Below are 24,183 nucleotides of genomic sequence, written 5' to 3'. Positions count from 1 at the left end.
TGCTGCCCTTGACAGGTTTGTGATACCATCTTTTTTTGGTCTTTATGTTATTTACTGGCAAATTCCAAGTAATCTCAGTACTGATGAATCCAAAACAGCTACTGTGACTGCGCTATCACCACCCCCCAGAGTACAGACTTCCATTGGTCCAGAGCAGAGATTTTGCAAACTGGAGGCGATGTGACCCATTGGTGGGTGGCACAAACAATTCAATTGATCATGACAGAATTTAAAAATAATATCAAGTAGAATAAAATGGGGGGGAAGGTCAGAATTTATAGTTCATAGGAAAGTAAGAACTGTTCTATGATACAAGTTTTAATTATATACATGTGTATGTTTATTTATGTTGTAGGTTACAATATTAAGTGCTTTTCTTACAGTCATTGTCAAAAGAGGTTGATGGCCACTGATCTAGAGTGGAAGTTGGCAAACTACAGTTTGAAGGCCAAATCCAACTAGTTGCCTGTTGTCTACATGGACTGCAAGCTAAGAATGGCTTTCACATTTTTAAATGTTTGGAAAACAATCAACAGAAGAATATTTCATGACTTGTGAAAATCATGTGAAATTCAAATTTCCATATTTCCATATTGTCCATGAAGGATTATTGGAACAAAGCCATGCCCATTTGTTTATGTACTGTCTGTGGTTGCTTTTCCAAGAGTTGGGTAGCAGTTGCAACAGACACTTTATGGTCCATAAAGCCTAAAATATGTACTATCATTACAGAAATAGTTCACTCACCCATGATCTAGAAGACTCATTTTTATGATGCACGTTCTTCAAGTCTGTATAGCTGTTCAGCTTGGTTTGCAGAAGAACTGGGGCTAAGATCCGAGAGGCTTAGAGTATGAGATTTGGGGAGAGTGGTGGACACTGCCGCTTCTCCCCACATCCCCTGGGATCGCCTGTCTTGTTTTGTGTCACCCTCCTCTGGCATCCAAGCCTTCCAACAGCCCGCATCTGCAGCTTTTTCTGCAGAGGCTGCCTTTGGGTTTCTGGACCTAGAAGAGCCCAGGAGTTTCACCTACCGCAGGCAGGCCCTTGGCCAGGATGCAGGGGTATGCAATGCTAATTCTCTTGCCTCAGGTCATGAGGACAAAACTCTGCAGGCTAACCTCCACTCCAACGGGTACCCTGTGGATCAGGCCATGTTCTCCTCCAGACTTGCTGGAATCACAGTCTTTTTTGTTTTGTTTTGTTCTGTTTTGTTTTGTTTTGTTTTGATTGTGGAATCACAGTCTTGTTTGACCTCTTTCCCTTCTCTATCCTGCCTGCCCCATTCCCTCTCAGAGCTCTTTCTTAACACTTGGGGACACATGGATCTCAGAGTCATCTTCTGGGGAAAGAAGATGTCTTCCTGCCTCAGAGAGAAGGGGCGGGGGTTGGGGGGTAGGACTGGGGAGACGTTTACAAAAGGCAACTTTATGGACAAAACTCTGGCTTAGGGTGCCACCAACCTGTCCTGCTGAATCTGGACACTTTGCATGCTGCCGTTGGTGGTTTTCTCCTTGAAGACGAACCTGCAGTGTGTTGCAATCTCAAACAGCTCTGGGGGAAGTCAAGAGAATTGAATTCTAATTCCAACTGATCCGCTGGGCAAGTAGTAATCTCTGTAAGACTCATTTTCCCTCACTTGAAAAAGAATTAGACCAACCAGTTTTTAAGGTTTTCTCTCTTTTTGAGTCTTGTTGTGAAATGGATGGTTGAAACCACCTTCTAGATGCTGACTAATTCCCATCCGGCCATGGAGCCCACAAACTTGGCTGGGCTCCAAAATCCAGACCCGAGCACACAACCCACACAGCAGAGGTGCCAGACCTGTCACCTCAGGTGGGCACCCAACTCCAGGGGGTCAAGTGCTCCCCTGCGGCAAACCCAGATGTTGGCAGCCAGTCAGCAGCACTCAGAGTCTTGGCTTTTCTAATGTAGAGGCACTACCTGTGGTTTGTGGCTTTAAAATTAGGAGCTCTCCCTCACCCCCCATCCAGCCTGGACTCTGCTGTGCTGGGCTTCCAACATGGCACCAAATCTTTGGGCTGCTCTCCTTTTCTGTCTCAGTCATGCTCCATGGCTGGCCGTTTTGCACCAATCCTATCAATGTACCAAAGCACGCACCTGTGGGAAAGAACATCTCCAGTGGACACACAGGAAAACCTATAAAGGAAATAGGGAGTGTAGGGTGGGGTGACGAGAAGGTCGGTGACTGTAAGATGGTACCACTTTATTTTTATCTCACTCACTATAAAAACTTTGAACAACATAGAAGGATAAAAAGTATTTCTTCAGCCAGGTCTAAGGACCCCGAGGGATTCTAGACATGTCTGAAACCTGTGAGTTCTTTACACAAAATTATTTACAATCGTATCTATTCATTCTGATAATATTTTGATGATTAAATACGAAAAGCACAATCATCCCGATTCCAGAGGACAACCACATTCAACTTAAAACCAGACCTCAATTTTCTCACCTTTGCTTTCACTTGAGTTTACAGCTTCAGGAGTCAAGAGACAAGGTAAAGGTGTATTTTTTCCCCCACAATGAAATCACTTTATTGTTTACTTTCAAGGTTATGTAAATAATCACGATCATTTAAAAACATTCCAACAACACACGGAAGGGCAGGGCAAAAGTAAAAAATCACTCAAAATCCTCTTCCTCGTGCCATAAACATGACCACTCTTTCCTGGTTTTTAACTTTTCATGAGTTGGAAAACAGGTCTAACTGCCATAAAGGTTGGCAGGTTCCAACACCAAAATGATAACTGTCACTCTTATGTTGAATTCTTTTCTCCTCATCAAGATAAAACTTCCCTTTAGCTGTGGTAATTTGCACTTGAGTGGCATTTTCATACACGAAGACTTCAGTTTTAAAAATTATTTAATAAATTGAGAATTCAAGTTGACATCCTTAAAATTAACATAATTAAAATGAGTAATGTACTACTTTAATTAATGAGGAATAGAGAGAAAAGACCAAAAGCAGATTTAATATGAAAATGGTGCGTTTGGGCTATCTGAAAGCCACAGGACATCATACTGGTGGTCTTTTGAACATTTCATTTGCAGATAAAGTAGAAATGATGATAAGAAAGCTTGAATTATGGTCATTTTTTAAATGACATGAATGACTCATTTCCATTTTTTATCATTTTCTTTCCAAGCTTTGACTGTGAACTCTTTTTTGAAACTGCATTTTTTTCAACATCTGCAAAAAATACAGCAGATTCAGGAATTTTCCAGTTCCCCACAATATTTGATGCTTCAAAAATGTTACAATAACCTTACTTTTAAGGGAATAAAACCCATTTAGAGTTATCAGGTGTCATATTATTAAAATTTATTCATAGTTTTAGTTAAATGTTGTCTGATAATCCTGAATTTCAAACACTGACATGAAATTTTTCATATTTTAAAGCATAATAGCAATAGAAAGAGTATTGTCAAAGTCCAGTGCAAAATGATTTAATATAGACTTGTACCTGAGAGACACATCCCTCTATAATTATAATGTTATCAGAGATCTCATTTCATCATAACAATATCATCTATCAATTTCAGTTTTTCTCATATAATTTTGGGGCATTTAATTTATAACTTGCCCTTGGATTTACATTTCTATTAATGCTCTCACTTTCTGGGATCCCCTAGTTGATGCTAGGAGCACAAAGAATACACTGATTTCTAATACTTGTACCTATGTAAGTAAAATTTAGGATTAAATATTTTAAGCTAGTAGTGAATAGCCAGCCAAAGAACTATTTTTCTTTAGGCAATCTATACATTATTCAAATTTAAGAAATTCCAGTGTAAGGCTAAAAAAATGTTTCTTCTTCCTGTTGCAGGCTTTAGATTGTGAAATATGTATGTAATATATATAATATATATGTGTGTATATATATATCAGTGAAACCATTTATACGTGCTATTCTTTTTTGTTATTGAAGTATAGTCAGTCAGTTTACAATGTTGTGTTAATTCATACATGCCCTTTTGCAACTTGAATTTTTTCTCAATAGTATGTCACAGAACTCATTCTTTTTAATGGATATAAAGTATTTTGTTACATGGCTGGTTAGCCAGTCCCTCATTAAAATATTTTTGTTGTTTCCAGATTTCACATTCTCATAAGGAACATTGAGATGAACATCATTCTTCATTTTGTAAAACTGTGTAGGGAAATTTTATAGATGTGGAATTTCTGAGTCAAAGAGAATGCACCTTTAAGTTTTCGTCTACATTGTCCAGTTGGTTTCCAAAAAGGCTGTATCAATTTTGTATTCTACCCTCAGGGTAGGAAAGTGTTGCCACATTCTCACCAACACTGAGCATCATAGAACTTTAAATCTTTGGAAATCTGACAGCACAGAGAAGTAAGAATTGTGTAGAGGATAAATTAGGAGTTTGGGATTAGCAGATACACACTACTGTATATAAAATAGATAAAGAACAAGGACTTACCCTATAGTATAGGGAACTATATTCAATATCTTGTAATAACTTATAATGGGAAAGAATCTGAAAAAGAATATACGTATTTTTTTCTTTATTGTATACCTGAAACTAACACAACATTGTAAATCAACTATACTTCAATTAAAAAAAAAAGAATTGCGTGTGAACTGGGTTGACGGTATTCTATGTTTCAAATGTGTACTGTGACTGTTGAAATATAAAATCATTTCAAAGTGTTATGGCATTAAGTTATTTATCATTATGCATTTTCTCAATCAATAATGACCAGAAATCACAGGGAATTCTCCGTGGGGCAGTTGCTAAGTGTGTGTGTGTGTGCAGGTGTTGGTGTGTGTGTGAGGGGGGTGTGTCTCGGAAGAGATTAACTGATGAGCACATGATTACTGCCTTTGCTGAAGTGGAGTACTGATTGTCATGGATGGCTGAAGATCACCTTCTCCTGAAGAGACAGAATAACAGGGCAATTTCAGAGTTAAACAAAGGTATTTGCCATCACAGAGTCCAAGACTGGGTCTTAAACTCATTAACATAACACAAAACTTTTAACTTGCAGACAATTTGTCTGGCCTTTTGTCTGGAAGTGGAGCGAGGCGATTCCGGAAAGAGCCACACAGGACGATGCAGGAAAGAAAAGCAGCCCGACATCCAGGAGCTGGTCTGGACCTCACAGTTCCGTCTTGTCTCTTGTTGAACATAAACGATTTCACAGAACACTAACGTCCAACAAAGCCAGTCTATGACCACGATGGCTTAGGACAAAGACCAGACCACCCTGTTATTATGTCTGAACATGGACTAACATGGATGTTTCCAAACCACAAAAATGACCAAACATCCTCCTGCGCTGGCTAGTAAGACCGGGTGCTGCTTCCTTACCGATCCCAGCCTTAGCTTCCCTTCAATTCTCTCCCCTTCTAGATAAGATGCATTAAGACGTCAAATCATAGAACTGCCTTTGCTTTCTGACAGCATCCAGTCCAGAGCAAGGCCCTGTTTCCTTGACCCTCCTCAAAGTCACATAACACAAGCTCAAATCTCATCCTAAGTCCTTCCTAACATCTCCTGCTGAGATGTCAGTTTTCCCTCGCTGAAATGAGTAATGCACCCAACTACGGATACGTTTCTTCTGTCCGTCTTTGGCTAAAGGACGCTGATGGGGGGAGCAGGTTATCTTCTAGTAGAGTCATTTCAGGGGACCACACAAGGGCTGCTGCCCAGAACTATTTCACCTGCCTGCCTTCTACAGGTAAGACCTGAAATTCCACCGTGAGAATGTTGTTCCTTCAAGTCGCTGATGACAACTTAGGCAGAAACGTTCTCAGAGGAGAACAAGCCTTAAAAACACTCTCAATCATAGAGTAAACCATTTCTGCATTTCATTTATTTGTTAAATTTCCTTACATTTTAGCTCTGAAATTAGGACACCTCCTATGATCTGTGGCATCTTAAATTCTTTGAAACGTGATACTTCTGAGATTGAGTTTCCTCAATTGTGAATTCTAGTGGTGGATTAAATACTGTTTCCCAAACCTTAGTTATTTGCATACAACTCTCACAATTTTTGCTATATGCGTGTGTTAGGGAATAATGTTCATATTATATTTGTCTTCACAGTAACTCACTTTTATAATTAACTAAATGTAGTTTTCTCCTCATAATAATATCCATGAAATCCTGAGCAAGATATGCTAGTTATAGCTTTCCCTAAAACATATTAAAATGCATATACAATGATAAAAAGAAGTTGTAAAGTATTGCTCATATTCCACCTAAAATCATCTCTCTTATTCCCCAGTAAGTAGTGGCTGTGTCATCCTTGGACAACACTGAACTAGCTGATCCCTAGGTGTCGCCTTGGCTTCTAAGTTTGGTGTTTCTCTGGTTCTAAGAGGGGCACAATCTGCCCACCAAAGTTTACAGTCTAAGGGTCAAGACTGACATGGACAAATAGGAGAAAAACATACAATCATACATATTTTTAAACACAAAATAGATCCTATTAACTATTCATATGGCCTTTAAGTACAGATAATTATGTTGGAGTCACTGGACCTTGAAGATTAATTAGCTTTATGTTGGTATTTTTACCACCAGTTTTCTTGATACTTGGAAATACACATGAGGGATTTCAGATACAATCTTTGTTTCAAATGTTTTGGGGGGTGGGATTTTGTTTGGGAAATAAGGAAACAGATTTGTTCTGAGTAGTCTGGGAAAGCATCTTAGAAGAAAAAAGATTTTCGAAATTACACAAACTCTTCCCTTTGTTACGACCAGCCAGAGGACCTTCTAAGCCTTGTAATTCAAATATGTTTGGTGGACATTGGCATGGCCCGGGAGCTTGTTAGAAATGCAGTTTCTCAAGTCCTAACAGCAGCCCTGCTGAATTGAATCTGATTTTGATTCATATGCATGTTAAGCGTGGGACACATTGCTCTAAGCCACCAGAGCCTAACTTAGCCACTGCTTACCAAAAAATGGTCCTGCAAGGACACATTCCAGGTCAGGCAGCAGGAAACCCAGAGGTCCCTGATGGATTAAATACATTAGATTCATGTGCTTCCCCTCCACGTCTTTGAGGGACACCACATTACACAGAACACTTAGGAAGTGAAGATTTATTTTATTTAGGGGAAAAAAATAAACATCAATTTAAACTAAAATCAAAACCCCAAGCCACAACTTGTGGTCCAACAGCTGACTGAGTCTAAGAATAAGATGAAAATAATACTCATTTTCTTCCTTCTTTGGACCGTCTCTACCATCTCACTCCCCCTGTACCCGCTGGCCCAGAAACACATCTGTTCTCCACGGTAAAACTGCAAGCCTCAGTGTGAACACGTAAAGTGATAAAGATTCATACAAAGAAAAATATTTATGGGTGAATTTATTCACATGAAAAAGAAAATGTCATGTTTTATGTGGAGAAGGCACAGGCATTTCTATGAGAAAACATTTTCCCTGGAAAACATTAGCCCAGAGGATTCCTTTATCTTAGAACCCCTGTTTCTTCTTTTATTCATTCATTCAGTCAATACCCAACAAATATTCATGGAATGAATGAATGAATGAAATCATTTCCCCTCATGGACAATAGCCTAGAAAGCCTCCTTCCTCTTTCAGCCCCTCTGGAAACTCTGGATTCTTTCCAAAGGCCATTTGATAGGATGTTTTCTGCCCTCCTATCAGCAGAATAAAATCAAAAGCGTTTTTCAAATTTTCAGTGACTAAGCAGAAATTGGTTATTAAGAAGGCCAGATGAAATGAGCCAACCAGAAAAAAAGCAAACAAACAGCCAGTGGCTGCACATAACCATGGAGATTCTGTCTTTTTAAGGGAGCCACACTCGAATCTTTAGACACAAGAGAAAAATTGCTTTATTTTTAATATATTCAAATTCCTTATTCCTAGGTTTCCATTCTGAACTCAAAATATACCAGGCTCCAATACTGCCACCATTTTATTTCTGTGTCTTATTTCATCAACGTATTCAAAAATTTCCCGACTAGCCTCTCAACGTTTGCTGTGGGAGGTGATAAGGTGTTATCGTTTGAATATTATCTCATGTAATTACATGTCATAACACAGACTTTGATATATCCATAGGAATAAGTCACTTATTCAAGCTTAAATTTTCCTCAGTGTGGACCTTCTGACAGGCACATTTCAAACCCTGAATATTAATGCACTTTAGTTTTCTCCAGGGGCTTTCAAGCAAGGAGGAGGAATAGGAAGGAATGGCCAGTTATTGTGCCCCTATTCTGTGCCAGGCACTCCCTGGGAGCTTGGTAAGAAATAAAGGTGGACAAAATACAAGAATAAAAGATATCACAAGTGACCTACTATGTGCTGGGTATTATTTCAAACTCTAAGTGTCTTAGGCAGAAATTCTAACATACTGCTTCTCAGTCCTGGCTGTACAATAGAATCCTCTGGAGTGTTTAAGAATATTTACTAATGCCTGGACTCCATTCCCAGAAATTCTGATTCAATTGATTGAGGTGGGACTGGAGACATGAGGGGTTTTTTTGAAACTCCCTAGGTGATCTACCTGTGGGCCAAAGGTGAGAACCACTGCTGTGAAACATGTAGTTCATAGTATTATATTAATATCATCCATATGTAAGCCTAAGTGGTAAATTTATTGACAGTTCAGTGTACATAAGGGATAGAATATCTTTCTTTATGATTCTTGAGAACATGGGCCAGGTCTTTTATTTCTAGTATCTGTCACAGAGTATAATCACTAAATGTGTGTTGAAGATCTTAAAGATGACGATTGGGAAGCTGCTTGAAGTCACATTCACACTGCCTGGCCCATCTCAATCAAATATATGTTTGTTAAGTGAAAAAATTCAATTAATGAAGGAATGATGATGGGGTGACACAGGGTTGTATTACTTCCTTGAAAGAAGAAAGACAGAGAAGCCCTGCCAGCGCCGCCGGCCCCGGCTCCATGGAACTCTCCTACCCGTCTCCTCAGCAGCGAATGGTGAGCATGAGTTCTTTGCCACAGACGAACTAGAGAGCCCCGAGCCCTTCTCTGGGACAGCTGTGGAGGTCCTTGCACCCTTTTCTGCTTCATCTGAGGCTCCTCACTGCCAGGGTCAAGTTGTGATCAGATGGGGAGATGAGGTAGAGAGTGCCTTCAATGGAGGGGATCTGACACGACACTAGCACCACAGAAGAAAAAAGAGTTCCATGGACTTTGGTAGCCAATGGCTGAATTCTGCTGTGAGAATATCTCCTTTATTTTCTTACTTGGAGTCAAACATTTGCCCTTTAAAATTTTTTCCCTTTTTGATCCTAACTGTGGTGGAACTGAGCTCTCAGGCATTGAATGAGATTCATAAGATTGAGGGATATTACACATGTGTATGTGTAACTATAAGTTGTATGTAAATGTCACCTTCTATGAAAGAGTTCCTTTGAACAATTTGTGATGCCAGAATCTAGGTAGCAACTCCTGCTGCCTTGGTACAAACTATGCAAGATGTATCACATTGTGTCCTTACCATTGGAGCATCCCACTAGATTATAACATTTTATTACAGAGATTTGGCTAGATTGGGAGTCAAATTATTTCATGAAGCCTATAATAAAAGACATTTTCTGACATTGTCACCCTCGTTGGTGGACATCAGTCTCTTCCCCAAATGCCCATATACTAGAGAACTTTCCAGTATTTGACATTACTCTATGTATCTGGTGTGTGAGGCTCTATGTAGGATATTCTAGGAGGAGGTCACATGCTGTAGCACCAGCCACTGTAAATGCAGGCAGAGTTCCCAGGTGTCTCACCTGGCAAGATATTAGTTCAGACAGAAGCTCTTACTGTTTCTCAGACAGACACACAAAGGGCAACCCCTGAGGATACGCACAAAGACAGCAGGAAGTTCCTCAGAATTCTGGGAGTCCTGACTACACACAGATGCATTCCAGGATACCATCTGGAAACGAGGACATTGGCAGAAGGGTTCACTTCTATATGATGGCAAAATTGTAGGAGAAGGATCTATGAACAAATTAAACAACTTTCCTTGTGTTTATGTTCTTGATTATGTTTTACAATGCACCTGACTTCTAGAATGAGGAGATAGGCTAGAAATACATTTCTGTATTATACAAGATATAAAAATACATAGATCCAAATGTCTCATTCTTTCTTTGAAGGTTACTTCTGGTTATAATCATCCCATTTCACCTGCAAACTGCCTCTTTATCAGCTTCTACCAAATTTCTTTCCTCTTTCCTCTTATAATTTTGCAGTAGCCTTTCTCCTACTGTTCCAGCATCTTCAAAACTTTCAATCACCCATTTATCAAATCAACTCTTCCTCCCACCACCAATATTTAACTGCCAGGGAATAGTTATGATGAAGAAAATCAGATGAAGTGCCAACCATATTGTCTTCATTTCCCTGACTCAAATCTTTCCTGGGATTTTGTTTATAAAAGATTGACTACATCATCCATAGTTTGATCTTTTTTTTTTTCCTTTCACATTTCTTCAATTTCTCAGTTTCTTTACTGAAAGGAAATGACTCGAATCATCTAGAGAAATATATTTGAGAATTAGAGTTGAACACTAAAGGGGATATAATAGTTTGCTAGAATTCCTGTAACAAAGTACCACAAACTGGGTGGCTTAAACAACAGGAATTTATTGTTTCACAGTTCCAGAGGCTAGAAGTTGAAGACCACAGTATGGGCAGGACTGGTTCCCCCTAAGGGCTGTGAAGAAGAATCTGTTTCACACCTCTTTCCTGGTTCCTGATGCTTTGTTGGCCATCTTTGGTGTTCCCTGGCTTGTAGAAGCAACACCCCAATCTCTGCCTTCATCCTTACACAGCATTCTCCCTGTGTGTGTGCATCTGTCTCCAAAATTCCCCTTTTTATAAGGACACCAGTCATATGGATTAGAGCCCACCCTAATGACCTCATTCTAACTTGATTTCTTCTATAAAACCCCTATCACTAAATAAGGTTACATTCTGAGGTACTGAGGGTTAGGACTTCAAATTCTTGGGGAGGGGGTCACAATTGAACCCTTAACAGGGGATTACTTTTTCTGAGCTGCATGTGGGGACTGGGCTACGCCTTGCTTCCTCAAGAGCAGACTTGATTAGACAATGGGCAGTTCCTCTCAGTCTCATCCTGCCTTTTGACCCACGACATTGGACTCACTTGGTATCATCCTTCAAAGGAAATAGGCGTTACTGGAGTGAGTAGAAATAGTGACTGGGTTTCAAGGAACCTGCCCATCATCCCTGTGGGAGAACAAAAGCTCCCTCCTGCTCTCTACATCCTTGTTTCTAGCCCTCCTCGTCCCTCCCCACTCCCCACCCCTTCTCCCCAGCTGTAACCCCATCTGACATTTTCTTCTGGCCCTCCTCAGAAGTTACTCTGGCTTCAATCACTACCTGCTGCTTTGCAGAAAGACAAGGAAGCAGCTTATGGAAGTGTCTTTCTCAAACAGCAGATATGCTGAGCCTTCCTGCTGTGCACCCTTTGTCCCCCTCAGCCCTTGCCAGCAGAGAAGGACAATCAGTGACCCAGCAATAGGCTTATCTATGACTAAGGAGGACAGTGGGAGGAGCTGAAAATGCCACACTGGAGGGGAAATGAGTTAAAAGCGATGGAGAGTAAATGAAAGAGTCCACATAGCCATCTAGAAATTTCTGCCTGAAGTTTTGGTTCATTTTCCCAACCAGTCCAAGAAGTTTCCAGTGGCCTCCTAGTTACAGGACAGAGCACAACCCTTAGCCAGCTCTCAGGCCTATGGGAACAAAGCTGCAGATCTGAGTGGTGGTTTAGGTGGTTCTGTTTTTGTTTTTATTTTCCCAGCAGAAAAGCCAGCATTTGTTCTCAACTAAATCATTTACAACTTCGTGTTTTCCTGATGCTCTGACATCAACCAAAATAAAAGGTACCTTTGCCTCAGGGAAACCTGTAAGCCAACAGAGTTCACGCAGAGACTAGAAAAGCCTCCAGAAAGCCATCTCCCAATACATCTGGGTATTAGACTTCCTAGAAAGGTAATTATGAGGGGAATCAAGAGACTAAGAAAAAAGGAAAAGAAAAGCACATTTTGTTTGGGAAGATTTTGGCAAAGGGCATAACCTGGGTGTGTTGGAAAAGGCAAACATCCTAGAGAAAGAAATTCCTCTTACCAACTCTGTGGCTTAACCTTTTTGAACCTCAGTGTTTGGTTTTTAAACTTGCCAGATGGGGAAAATAATTCCTGTCTCAAGAATTAACATTAAGTGATTATAAAACAGTTAAGAAACAAAGTTTCTCTGTGTAGCACAGGGAACTATATTTAATACCTTATAGTAAGCTATAAAATGAAAAAGAATATGAAAACAAATATATGTATGCATACATATGACTGAAACATTATGCTGTACACCAGAAATTGAAACATTGCAACTATACTTCAATTAAAAAATAAAATAAAAATAAGTAAAGAAATAAATAATATTAAGTGAGATGATGCAGAATAACAATGACGAGTCATCTGTAGGTAAAGTCTCCCACCCATTTCAATAGAAGTATCTCAATATAGTTTGGATTCAAAGATAGAAAAGGAAAATGAAAAACAATCAAAGTGAGAAAAGAAAAGTAGCTGCTTAAGGCTGAAGCACCTCTCTGCAGGGAACTTGCCTACAGGACACCTCTTACCCTGTGGCATCGGACTCGCCAAAGCAAAGTTGAGACCACTGACGTGCTCTCCCAGGAGCTGCTCTGACTGCGTTCTCCCCAATCCAGACTCAGGCTCCTTCTCAAAGCATGTAGGTTTGTGTGCCCAGAAACACATCCACCTGCACACACATGTTTACTGACTGACAGGGAGACTTCAGTGCTGTTCTGCCGCAGGAGCTGAGGAACCAGGGAGACTACCTTGAATGACTACAGCTCACTCTAGTGCCTCCCTTCTCTCCTAGTAGTGGACTCTTTGTAGTGCGCAGTAACTGGCCCTTGTGTTGTCTTGTCTCTGCCCGTGAATGAAGGGCTGGGAACAAGTCTGTTATTTCTCTTTTATGCACTGAAGTTCCACGATCCTGAGCAGACAGTCAATTCTCAATGAATGAATCTAAACTAGATTTCCACTCTGGCTGTAACAGCCAACTTGTGTTGGATCAACTCTCCATTGAACCCAACTAAATAGCTGAAGTTTTAAAAAGAGCTATCTGTTTGAAGTCATCAGAGAGTTACCATGGCAGCAGAAATTAGGGGCAGGGTCCTGGAGAGAAAGGAAATGCACTGAAGTGAGACCAAGGTTGGGGCCATTTCTCCCCTCTGAGCATTTGCTGATTCATAGGAGGGATGGGGCTAAAAGGCTGGGGAATCTGACCCGAAAGTGATTCTATTCTGGGCAAATACAATCCGCAAGTGATGGCTACTCAGCTCTATCGCAATAAAGTTGGGGGGAAAACCAAAACAAATGCTCCTTGAACTCTAAGGGGAAAAGAAAGGGATGGCTAAGGGACAGAGGAGCTGAACAAGCCTCAAAGGACTGAGAAAATAAAAACTGGAGCCATGGGTCCACGAGGAGAAGGGGCCTCAGGCTCACAGCTGTGAACCCGGAAGGGCTGGAAGGGCCGCAGTAAGAAGACAGGAAGAACCAGGAATAGCTCTGTCATCAGCAAGGCTGAAATCCAACCTCAGATCAGACCAACCCAAGTCTGGATTAAGGCAAACGGTCCTACTCAAACTGCTTTCCGGAAGCAAAAGTAAATCCACTCTGGAGGAAGATAACACTATGCAGAATTTCTATACTTTTTCATACAAGTATTCAACGGCATTTACCTTCATGTAGCTCTCCTACCCTTGCCTTTCGGATCCTCCTGATGAGATGTGGAAAAGACATGGACAGTCAGAAACCCCAGCCCCTGGTCTGTTTCCTTATTTAGAAGGTGAGACAGGTTTATCCAGCTTTGAAACTCGCCGTTTCTGCATGTGGAACTGGACTCTGCCTCACCCTCGCTGTGCTGCCTCCTGTTTCAATCACCTCTTATTTACCCCACTGGTGAGGGAGGGATTCCTGCCCCAGGGCTATGGGGATGGCTGAACAGAGGACATCCAGCACTGGTCATATTGGTACAGATATACTCACAGCCCTGTGCACACACACGTGCTCACAGCCCAGGGAAGGAAGACACTACATACCACGCAGGGCCACACGGGGGCTGCACTTGGGAACAGACTGAACCACAAGGGGCTGCGGGAGGCAGGCTTTGTAGTATCAGGAGGGTGGGAGCAACCCCTAGTTCCTGAAGAAAGATGTAATGGGCTTGTCTGAAATGTTCCATGGGCTGGCTGGGAAGCTGGAATCCACTTCTGGGGAATAAGCAGGAACTGCGCCTGGTCCTTTTGATAAGGAGGGTGGTTTGGCTAAAGGAGCTCTCTGTGGGCACCGAGCGGGGAGGAGAACGTGCATTTAAGCCATTTGAGGCTTTCCTAATTTTACCAGTTGTAAAGATGGCACACAATTTTGAGCCATCATTTCAGGCCTCCCATCACACCTCCCAAGAGAGGCGGCCACGTATCTATGCCCAGTGCCCAACTTTCACTCCCCTCTTTAACTTTTCACTTATCCTTACATCTTATGCTCCGTACTGCTTACAGTTCCATGGCTCTCGCCAGAGTTTGGGTCCTTATCACCTCCCATCTGTGGTGATAACGTCATGTAATAGGCTTCTCTGCCTCCATTTCTCCCCTGGTGGAATCTATTCTTGTCACAGCTGACATAGTAATTTTCACAAAATACCACTTTAACCACATTGCTTCCCAGCAGCAGCCCACAACCCTTCCATAGCTCCCTGCTGAACTTGTGATTTGGCCTCCCCAGTGGTGTGAAAATGCAAGGGTGGCTGGCACAAGGACAGGCCAGCTGAGCTAAAGGTGATCTGCTGAGCTTCAAGAGCCAATGCTCTCACCTCAGGATAAAAAACTAGCTACCTGGCTCTGTGATGCTACTTTCTAAACATGATCAGGTAATAAAACTTAAAAAGTAAAGTTAGTGCCAATTATCTTATTGACATTTTTCTTTCTGGTAAAATAGATCATCTTGGTTGAAAAAAAAAAAGGCTTCTTATTTATCAGAGTCAAAAGGAGTTATTTTCATTTTGAATGATTAAAAAAGATGTGGTTGGAATCATTTTAATTTTTCCTGAATTGATCCTTTGCAAGAAAAAATTGGGGAAGGTAGGTCCATCATAAAGGCTTTCATTTTCCCCGCTAACTCCCCGGATACATTGCCTGTCACGGGGACCACACAGTATCTTCATCACATAAATCCATCACTCACTCATCCAGCTGACTTTTTAAAATAGTCTTTATTTTTTAGAGCAATTTTAGGTTCCCAGGAAAATTGAATGGAAAGTGCAGGAAGTTCCCATATACACCCTGCTTCCATACTTGCACAACCTCCCCCACAACTGACATCCCACACCACGGGGTACATTTGTTACCTTAGATGAACCTATATTGACACATCATTTTCACCCAAAGTCCATAGTTTACATTAGGGCTCACTCTTGATGTCAGATGTTCTATGGACTGGACAGATGTATGATGACACGTATCAACCACTGTAGTATCACACAGATTTTCAGTGCCCTCAAAATCCTCTGTGCTCTGCTTATTCATCCCACTCCCCTCACCCCCAACCACTGGCAACCACTGATCTTTTTATTGTCTCTACTATTTTGTCTTTTCCAGATGTTACATATTGGAATCATAATATGTAGCCTTTTCAGTTTGGCTTCTTTTACAGAGTAATATACATTTAAGTTTCCTCCATGTCTTTTCATGGCTTGATAGCCCATTTCTTTCTAGTGCTGAATACAATTTCATTGCCTGGATGTACCACAGTTTATTTATTCATTTACCTGCTCAAGGACAGCTTGGTTGCTTCAAAGTTCTGGCAATTAAGAGTCAAACTGCAGAGGGGAGGGTATAGTTGCATGGTAGAGTGCATGGTAAGCATGCACGAGGTCCTCGGTGCAATCCCCAGTACCTCCATTAATCAATCAATCAATCAATCAATCAATCAAATTATCCACCCCTCCCAAAGCAAACACACAAACAAACAAAAGAATCAGACTGCATCTTACACACATTTAGCCTTGTAAACAAACCTACCTGGGCTGGCCAGGCCAAATGAGACTGTGGTGGGATTCCCAAAATGCAGCAGCATCATTAAGCACTGCTATACACGGGGAGTGTTTAAGACAGCTGCTAACTCCACCCATGCACAGGGCTGCATTATAGGATGCAGGTCTGGGCACTTTTCAGTGATACCAGATTTCCCCAGTAGAAATTAGATGGTTAGCCACCACAAGCATTTACTGAGTTTATTCAATGTTTGAGTGGGTGATGAGGTAGGTAACATGACTAGCTGCCCTCAGGAAGGCTGGAGAGCTGCGTAGAGAGCTCTTTACTACAATAATGTTTGTAACAATTAATATTTATTGAGCAAGTACTAAGTGCCAACTACTACTGGAAGGTATTTCCTCCAATCCACACAGTGACCCTACAAGGACATGGTACAGAAGAGGGAGCTGAGGCTTAAGAGGGTTAAAAGAAAGCCCTCTCCAGCTGAACTGCATTCAGGACAACCTGGACCTGTCTCCTGTCCATTTGTTGGTGTCCACAGGAAGCTACTCCTTGAACTCTAAGGTCCAAGATTATGTTCTCTGTTACTTTCCTTCTAAGCCAAGCACAGGATTAAGGATGCCAAAGAAAAACTTTTCCTTGGATTCCACATACACACCCAAATCCTAAAAAGTACAACAGGTCTCATCCTAGCCAGGAACCTTGATGCCTTCCTCACAAACAGCTTGGTCTCCTGAATTAGAGCAAGATGAAGACAGCTAGCCAGACAGGACTGTTCACTTAAGAGGGAAAGGGAAGAAGGGAAGTCATTCTGAGCCTTTGGGGTAGCAGACTCTGCAGTTTTTGGCTATCTGACCCAAGAGATTTCTGTGACAAGCTTTCCAGGAGATATGTTGATTGAAAAAGAAGACTGGCCAGGGAGATCAGAAAAGGAACCACCACCATAACAAAATAACAAAATACTAAATAAAGCAAAGCAAGTAAAGGAATTAACAAAATACAAGGAGAAATTATTAAACTGAAAACAGTAAAACTAATATAAACAAGTCCCAAAGCTTAACAATAAAAATATGATAGGTAATCCATACTCGTATTCAACGGAGCTGGTCTAGCTACTGCCACTGCTGAATGTCCAACTGACTAGCAACTGTAACAACACTGAGTTCCCAAGAAAGTGCCATCCTTCATGGAGACCAACCAATTGGTGGTAAGCTGGTTATATTGAACTCCTCCCACTCTGCAAGGGTCAGTGTTCCCTCTTGACTAGAATGGACACATGTCACAGGTTTTGATTTGCCTTTCCAACATCATTGTCCAAGGACTTCTAGAATGTTTCATCTACCAACACAGAATCCTGCACGGTAACACAAAAATCGAAGGGATTCATTTTACAGCCAGGGAGGCAGGCTGTGGGCACATGACCATGGGATCCACTGATTCTATTATTCACCACTCCACCCAGAAGTTGCCAACCTGATTAAGTAATGGGATGACAATGCTGAGGTGCCAGCCTAGAAAGGATACTATCTTCTAGGATGCAGAATGCAGCCTAAATGATGACCACTATGTAGAGCTATGTCCCCAGTGGGTAGAATTCATGAGTCCAGGAGTCAAGGGGCAGGGGAAGGGCTGGGAGAGGATGGCTGTGCTTACCATCACTCCCAGTGATCCATTTGGGAAACATAGGCTTATAACTCCTACAAGCCTCTGTCTGCAGGTTTAGAGGTCTTGGTTCCCAGAGGGAGAAACTCTTCCAATAGGACTCACAGAAAAAGTGCCATTCAACTTTAAGCTGTGACTGCTGCTTGTTCACTTTAGGCTCCTTGAGCAAAGAGACCAGCAGAGAGGCAGAGGGATTACTCCCTTGGCGGGGGTAACTGGCCCTGACCAGCCGGAGTAGGTGGACTACTTTTACACAGTGGGACAAGGTAGATTACATTTGGCACCTGGGTAATCCATTGGGTGTCTCTTGGTTCTCCCCTGCCCACATGTGATGGTAAATCAACAAGTGCAGTTACTCTGACCTGAGGAGGGCATAGCAACCAGGGACTCAGAAACCTCAGGGGTGAAGAGCCGGGTTCCCCCCAACAGGATAGCCACCTAGACTAGCAGAGGCACTAGCTGGGGCTGAGGAATATCAAGACTGGATAGTAGACAATGAGCATCAGTTGTACCAAGATCAGCTGTAGCAGCAGGGGCTGCAATTTGTGTCATTAACCTTATTTCAAGTTTCTGCAGGGAATGGAGGTAAGTGGAGGACATGCTTCCAATGAAATGAAGTTATTATTCTAAATGGTACGCTGAGTGCACAAGGGGTGGACTGTCCGGGACACTGTGCGTGGCCTGGAATCCCTCCTCAGGACTGAGGTGCTCACTCCTCCAGCTGTTGGAGGAGTGTTGTTTGCTGGTGGCATGGCTCTCAGTGGAGTCTCTCCCCAAGAATTGCCCTTGACTGAAGGAAGCTACCTCACGCAAGATCATGTTCCTTGCTGGTCAGCCAGGACCTAGTTGACATGAGGGTCCAAAGACCTGGCCCCCTACCTCAATTTGAGACATTTCTGGATGGTCTTCCCAGCTTCAGAATTGAGGCCTCTGCATCACAGCTCAACTTCTCCCTCCATCCATCCTGTTTCCCTCACTCCCTCATGGTGTTGTTCCTGCAAACACACCCAAAAATCCACCTGCACGTAAATCTCCATCTCACAGTCTGTTTCCTAAGAAATCCAACTTATAATCCAGGTGATTGGACATTTTAGAAGCTGGCTCCACCTGCTATTTTGTGGCTACCAACCACAGTATCCTTAAGAGGCAAAAGGGAAACTGAGGGCAGGGAGTATAGAAAGATGGCAGAGAAATCCCAGGAATACCCTCCTTGTATCCTTGGCTAATGGTTGGCTGTTTAGGGCAACAGCAGCAGGAGGAGTGAGGCCAGAAGTTCCACAGGCTCAGACGTTTTCCTTTTCTCTCAATGTTTCTCACAGCGCCTGAGCCAGAGGGCCCTTCTCATCACTCTTTTGCGCTGATTATTCTGCCTTTTGTGGCATCTTTGAGAGGCCTCCCGTTAAGCAATCAGCAAAAAAGCTAACTACCGCCAGGAATGAAAATAAACGTGCTCCTTCCACTCTGCTCTTAAATGTCTCCTCAAAGAGACACTAAGGGATATATTTCCTAAGCAGGACATGGCTTAACATCTTTCTTTTAAAAAGGACTTTTAGCAGCCTACAGTAAAAGGTAACTTTATCCAAAAGGAAGCTTTATCAACCTCAGAATCATTTTTTCACATTTCAACTTTCTAAAAGTGATGTAATCGTCTATTTGTCACCAAAAGACATTTAGAGCATTTAGAAACAAAGGTATAGACAATGAATGAATCAGAAGATTACCACTTGTGGTTTTGGGAGCCCAGCACAGAGAGGGGAATTTGGCTGTACACTTCAGCCAGATTTTCCCACAGTTCCAAATGTAGACGTCTCCATGTTTTTCAGGTCGGCATCGGAGTAGGGATACATGGCAAGCAGAAGAATGAAAAAAACGGTAAATGAAGGGTTGCTGCTGCTTCTGCCTTGCCGCCAGGCAATCATACCGAGGGAACCAGAGAGTGCAGGTAGGTTCAAAGAGACCAGCCGTCAGCGAGCTCCCCTCCCTGCTCAGGGCCTCTCCCAGGCTCACTCTCCAGGCCCCAGGAAGCAAAGGCAGGAGATTGCCCCTTGATTTGTATTATAATTCTCTCCACTCAGGCAGAAAGTAGGGCTTTGTGAGTGCCAACTGGTGTGTGGAAGGAGATGGCTGGAGGTATTTCCTTCAGCCTGTCCCTGGCTTCCTGCCACGCAGGTAAGGACTGTTGTGTAGAATGAATGCTATCCGTGCCACCTGAGAACCTTCAGGTCACTAAAGGGACAGTGTATCATAAGATGCATTGACGCAGCATCCCATCGGCCTCACAGTCAATTTCCTAACACACTGGCTGTCCTCTCCTCTCTTCCAGAGGCTGAGCTGTCTGATATGCTTTTCCGCCAGCAGATGGCTTGACATCTCATGGCTGGAATACACAGTTATAAGAATAAGCACAAGCAGAAGGGGGCCCTGCCCCACCCCCTTGCTCTTCCTCGGTGGGGTCTCCAGTCCTGACCCTCCTTTCTGCTCTTCCTGGCATCATTCTCTGGCTCCTTTCCCGAGCACCAGGGTAGGGATATCATCAGAAGGCCCAGGAGCTTCTTTTATCAAGATGGCCTCACAGAAGAGCCACTTTGCACCTACCAGCAGTAACTGAGCCAGGATGTGGTGATGCTGAGAAACGCCGCCACATACTCTAGAGGAGGGCTGGGGACGCAGCAGGGCAATGCCTTCACACACACCCACGCTGCTTTCACCGGCTCACACCCGGGTCTGGGCAACACTGGCTCCACAGGGGACATTTTCTATAGCAATCCAGAAGGCTCTTCATTTGTTTTCATTTAGGAATGGTTTTAATCCTTGAAGATGGCTGCAGTCTGACCAACATGCCCACCTGCAGGCTCAGGAAGACTTCTGGTTCCACAGAAGAACAGAAGACTGTGTTCCATCACGGCCCAGATATTTTTACAGAACATTTTTCTGAACCTCTACTTCATTTGCCAAGTCCTCTCATCAGAAGCCTTTCCACCATCTGCAGGTCCAGCGATCTCATTCAGTCCTGTGGCTTTAGTCAGCTTGCCCATGGAAGAGATGAAACATGACCGCTGCTGTGATGGAGTGAGCTGGTGAAGACACTTTGTGTGTGATCAGGCTGCTTCTAGAAAAATCTCTCCACCCTGACAAACTTCTGTGTGCTAACTATGGATAGAAAGTTGGCTGAGAAAACACTGTTCTTAAGTCCTGCCATTGAGGTGTGGCCCATGCGATGATGGAAGCGTGTACAGAAACAGCATAGGAAGAACCAAATTATCCTTTTTCTTTCTTTTTTGTTTTGTTTTGTTTTGTTTTTTTCCTTTGATGAAGAGGTGGTCAGAAACCCTCACAGACAGGTGAATGGGATGTTAAAATACAGGCCACAAATGCAGGACTCACTGGAAGGAATATGGGCCCTGGAGTCACACATCAAGGTCCAATATTGCCTCTCCTCCCCATCAGTTGTGGGGCCTTGGGTAAGTGACTTAACCTCTCTGTGTCAGGGCTTCCTTCTCTACAAAATCAGGAGAAACGAAAGTCCCTGTCTCACAGGCTTATTGTGAGGACTGGATGGGTTAACACACGTGAAGCTCTTAGCACAATCTCAGGCATATATTAAATGCTCGGTAAACATTAGCTAGCAGACAATTTTGAAACATCTGCTTTTATTTTTCCTGTGATGGGAATCTTTCCATCTTGCCTTACAAAAGGAGAAGAAAAGCAAAACCCAAGAGATGGGGAGGAAAGAAGAGAGGAAAAAAAGATGGAGCTGGAAAAGTGAAAAAAGTGAAGAAGCAGGAGGCAGCTCCTGGGGGTGGGTGGCAGGGTCTCCCACGTGGGCTAAGAGAGAGACGTCTCCCCTGGAGGAGTGAGTTATATATTCCAAAGAAGATGCACTGCCCAGGGTCTCACAGGAACCAGAATGAGATCATTCACAGGGCTTCTGAGAAGGCTGAGAGGCTGAGTGGCCACAACTGCGAAGAGGGCACACCCTACAGTTTCACATGTCAACCCAGGAAGTGATACAGCATCAGCAATGGGGAAACTGAGACAGGGCACCCAAGGACGCCCGGCCACACACTTAACATGTGCTGTCATGTGTGTTATGTGTGTTGTTATATGATATACAGAATCTTCTATTGATTAAACTTTTTGATATAAATATGAAACCAGAGTATTAATCTACTGCTTTATATCTTTAAGAATGCTGGGGAGAAGGGCAGGGAGCACCATGTCGTTTGACTATATTTCATGCCATTTAGTACCTGGCAAGTGTGTGTTAAAAAATGACTTGATGTGGGTTCCACCAAGGGATGAAGAGGTGTTTCCAGGTCGACAAGCAGGAACCAGACAGACATACTAAGCAAGGGGAAGAATGTGTCTGAAGCCTAAATATGAAGAGCAGCATGGTTTACACAGGATGCACCGGCAGTAGGGTCTTACCTGAGCCTAAAGAGCCAGGAGAAAAAGAAGAGGCTGAGGGCTGGGCTGGGCTAGGACATTGTGTGTCTTGTCTGGACACTCGAATCTCATCTTTCTAAGCTGTGAGAAATCACTGAATGGTGTTGAGCAGGGAAATGTCAGCTTAGAAACACAGCGGAGAAGGGTTTCAAAGGGACTGCATTTGGACAGTGGGAAAAATATGGTCTTCATCAAGTCTTGAGCTAAAGCAGAAGGATGCCAGGGGATGGGCAATGCACCTCCTGGAAGTGAAATCAGAACTTGGAGAGCTTATCAATAACAGAAGGGATGACTCCCTGGTTTCTAGTTTGGGTGATTGAGGGGGTGATGATGGCAATTCAGACAGAGTGTGTACAAGTGTGGAAGATAACTTCCTTTTTGGACGCAGGATGGAGAGGAGTGGCTGGTGGGTAGGGGAATGTGTGTATTTACAAGTAGAAGGAGTGGAGTTAGTGAAAGATGCTTTCTGAAACTCAATGGACAAGACGTTTAGGTTACCTACTGTTTTAAATTATCTTTGCTACCTCTCTTCTGCAGAGAGGGAATATGTAAGACACTCCAAAGGCAGAACCAACAACTCACATTTGCTACGTGCTTCCTTTGTGACTTCTTCAGGGAGTTAAGTACTTTACCTATATTACCTCACTTTCTCCTCAAAAGAGTCTTATGAAATGAATATCATCGTTGCTAGTTTACAGGTAAACAAATTGAGATTCAAAGGGATTGGGTAATGTGCTTAAAAGCCTCACAGTTAATAAATGGTAGAGCTGAAACTACTGTATGAGAGTAAAGAAAATTTCAGGAAAGAAGTAAGAAGAATTTTTCATCATTCATATTCAGTGGAGGGAGGGAAAGACTGATGAGAAATTTGGATGAACACATGCATTTTGGCAACTTTATTAACAACTTACATTTATTTTATGTTCATGCTTTCAAAACATGTTCACATGCCTTTATCTCAGACTTCTCATAAAATATCTACATGAGGCTGCCAGGACTGACGCTAGTATTGCCACCAATCAATGAACAAATGTTTGTCCAGCATCACCATTGAGGGAATCACTGCTCACAGGGTGTTTGCTGAGTTTCCTTCATGCTCCTGCTCATGGGAGTTTACAGCTGCTAGAGAGTTGTTACAGGGTACAGTGTAACAACAGGATGGAGGATGCATGCTCAGGATCTCATGAAGGCTATAAATCATTACTTTTTAAACTATATCCCCCAGATCTTAATGCCTCTAGGGCAGTGGTTCTCAAAGGGTGGAAGGATTTTGTCCTCTGGCAAAATGGGGGACATTTGGCATTGTCTGGAGATGGTTTTCTCATTCTCACAACTTTGGGTAGGGGGTGCCACTGACATCTAGTGAGTAGAGGGCAGGAAAGCGGACATTCATCCTACAAGGCACAGGACAGCCCCCACATCAAAGAATTAGCCAGCCCAGGAGGGCAATAGTGCCAAGGTTGAAAAACCTGCTCCGAGATAATAGTTACTTAACTTGAATTTCATTTTTTAAATTATACTTAATTTTAAAATAGTAATAAAACAACAGATATACTGAAAATTATTACATACTAAATTTTAACACATTATACTCAGCAAAAGATTAACTTGTGCTGCCAAATTAAATGTTTTTGCGGAGAACTTGGACTAAATCTTCCGGGCATAGTTATTGTAAAGGAGAACGATTTCTTAACAAGATTATCCACTCAGAAGAATATCCTACAATTTCCAGGTAAGTCATTATTTTTTTTAAAGTGACCATTTCTAACTCTGTGTATATCAGGGTTTTCTCAATAAAACAGAAACAAATTTAGAAGCTGAGGCTGACACAAGACTGCAAACTTTCATCCACATCACTTAATTTCATATTTTTGTATTTATGAAACAACCTAAATGATTGACTTCAAAAGTAAATGTCCTTAAGTTTGAACTTACAGATTTGAATTAATGAAATAGTGACCTCATCTGGAAG

Source organism: Camelus dromedarius, chromosome 4, assembly GCF_036321535.1.
Source record: "Camelus dromedarius isolate mCamDro1 chromosome 4, mCamDro1.pat, whole genome shotgun sequence".
Classification (NCBI taxonomy): Eukaryota; Metazoa; Chordata; class Mammalia; order Artiodactyla; family Camelidae; genus Camelus; species Camelus dromedarius.
This window is presented reverse-complemented; position numbering follows the sequence as displayed.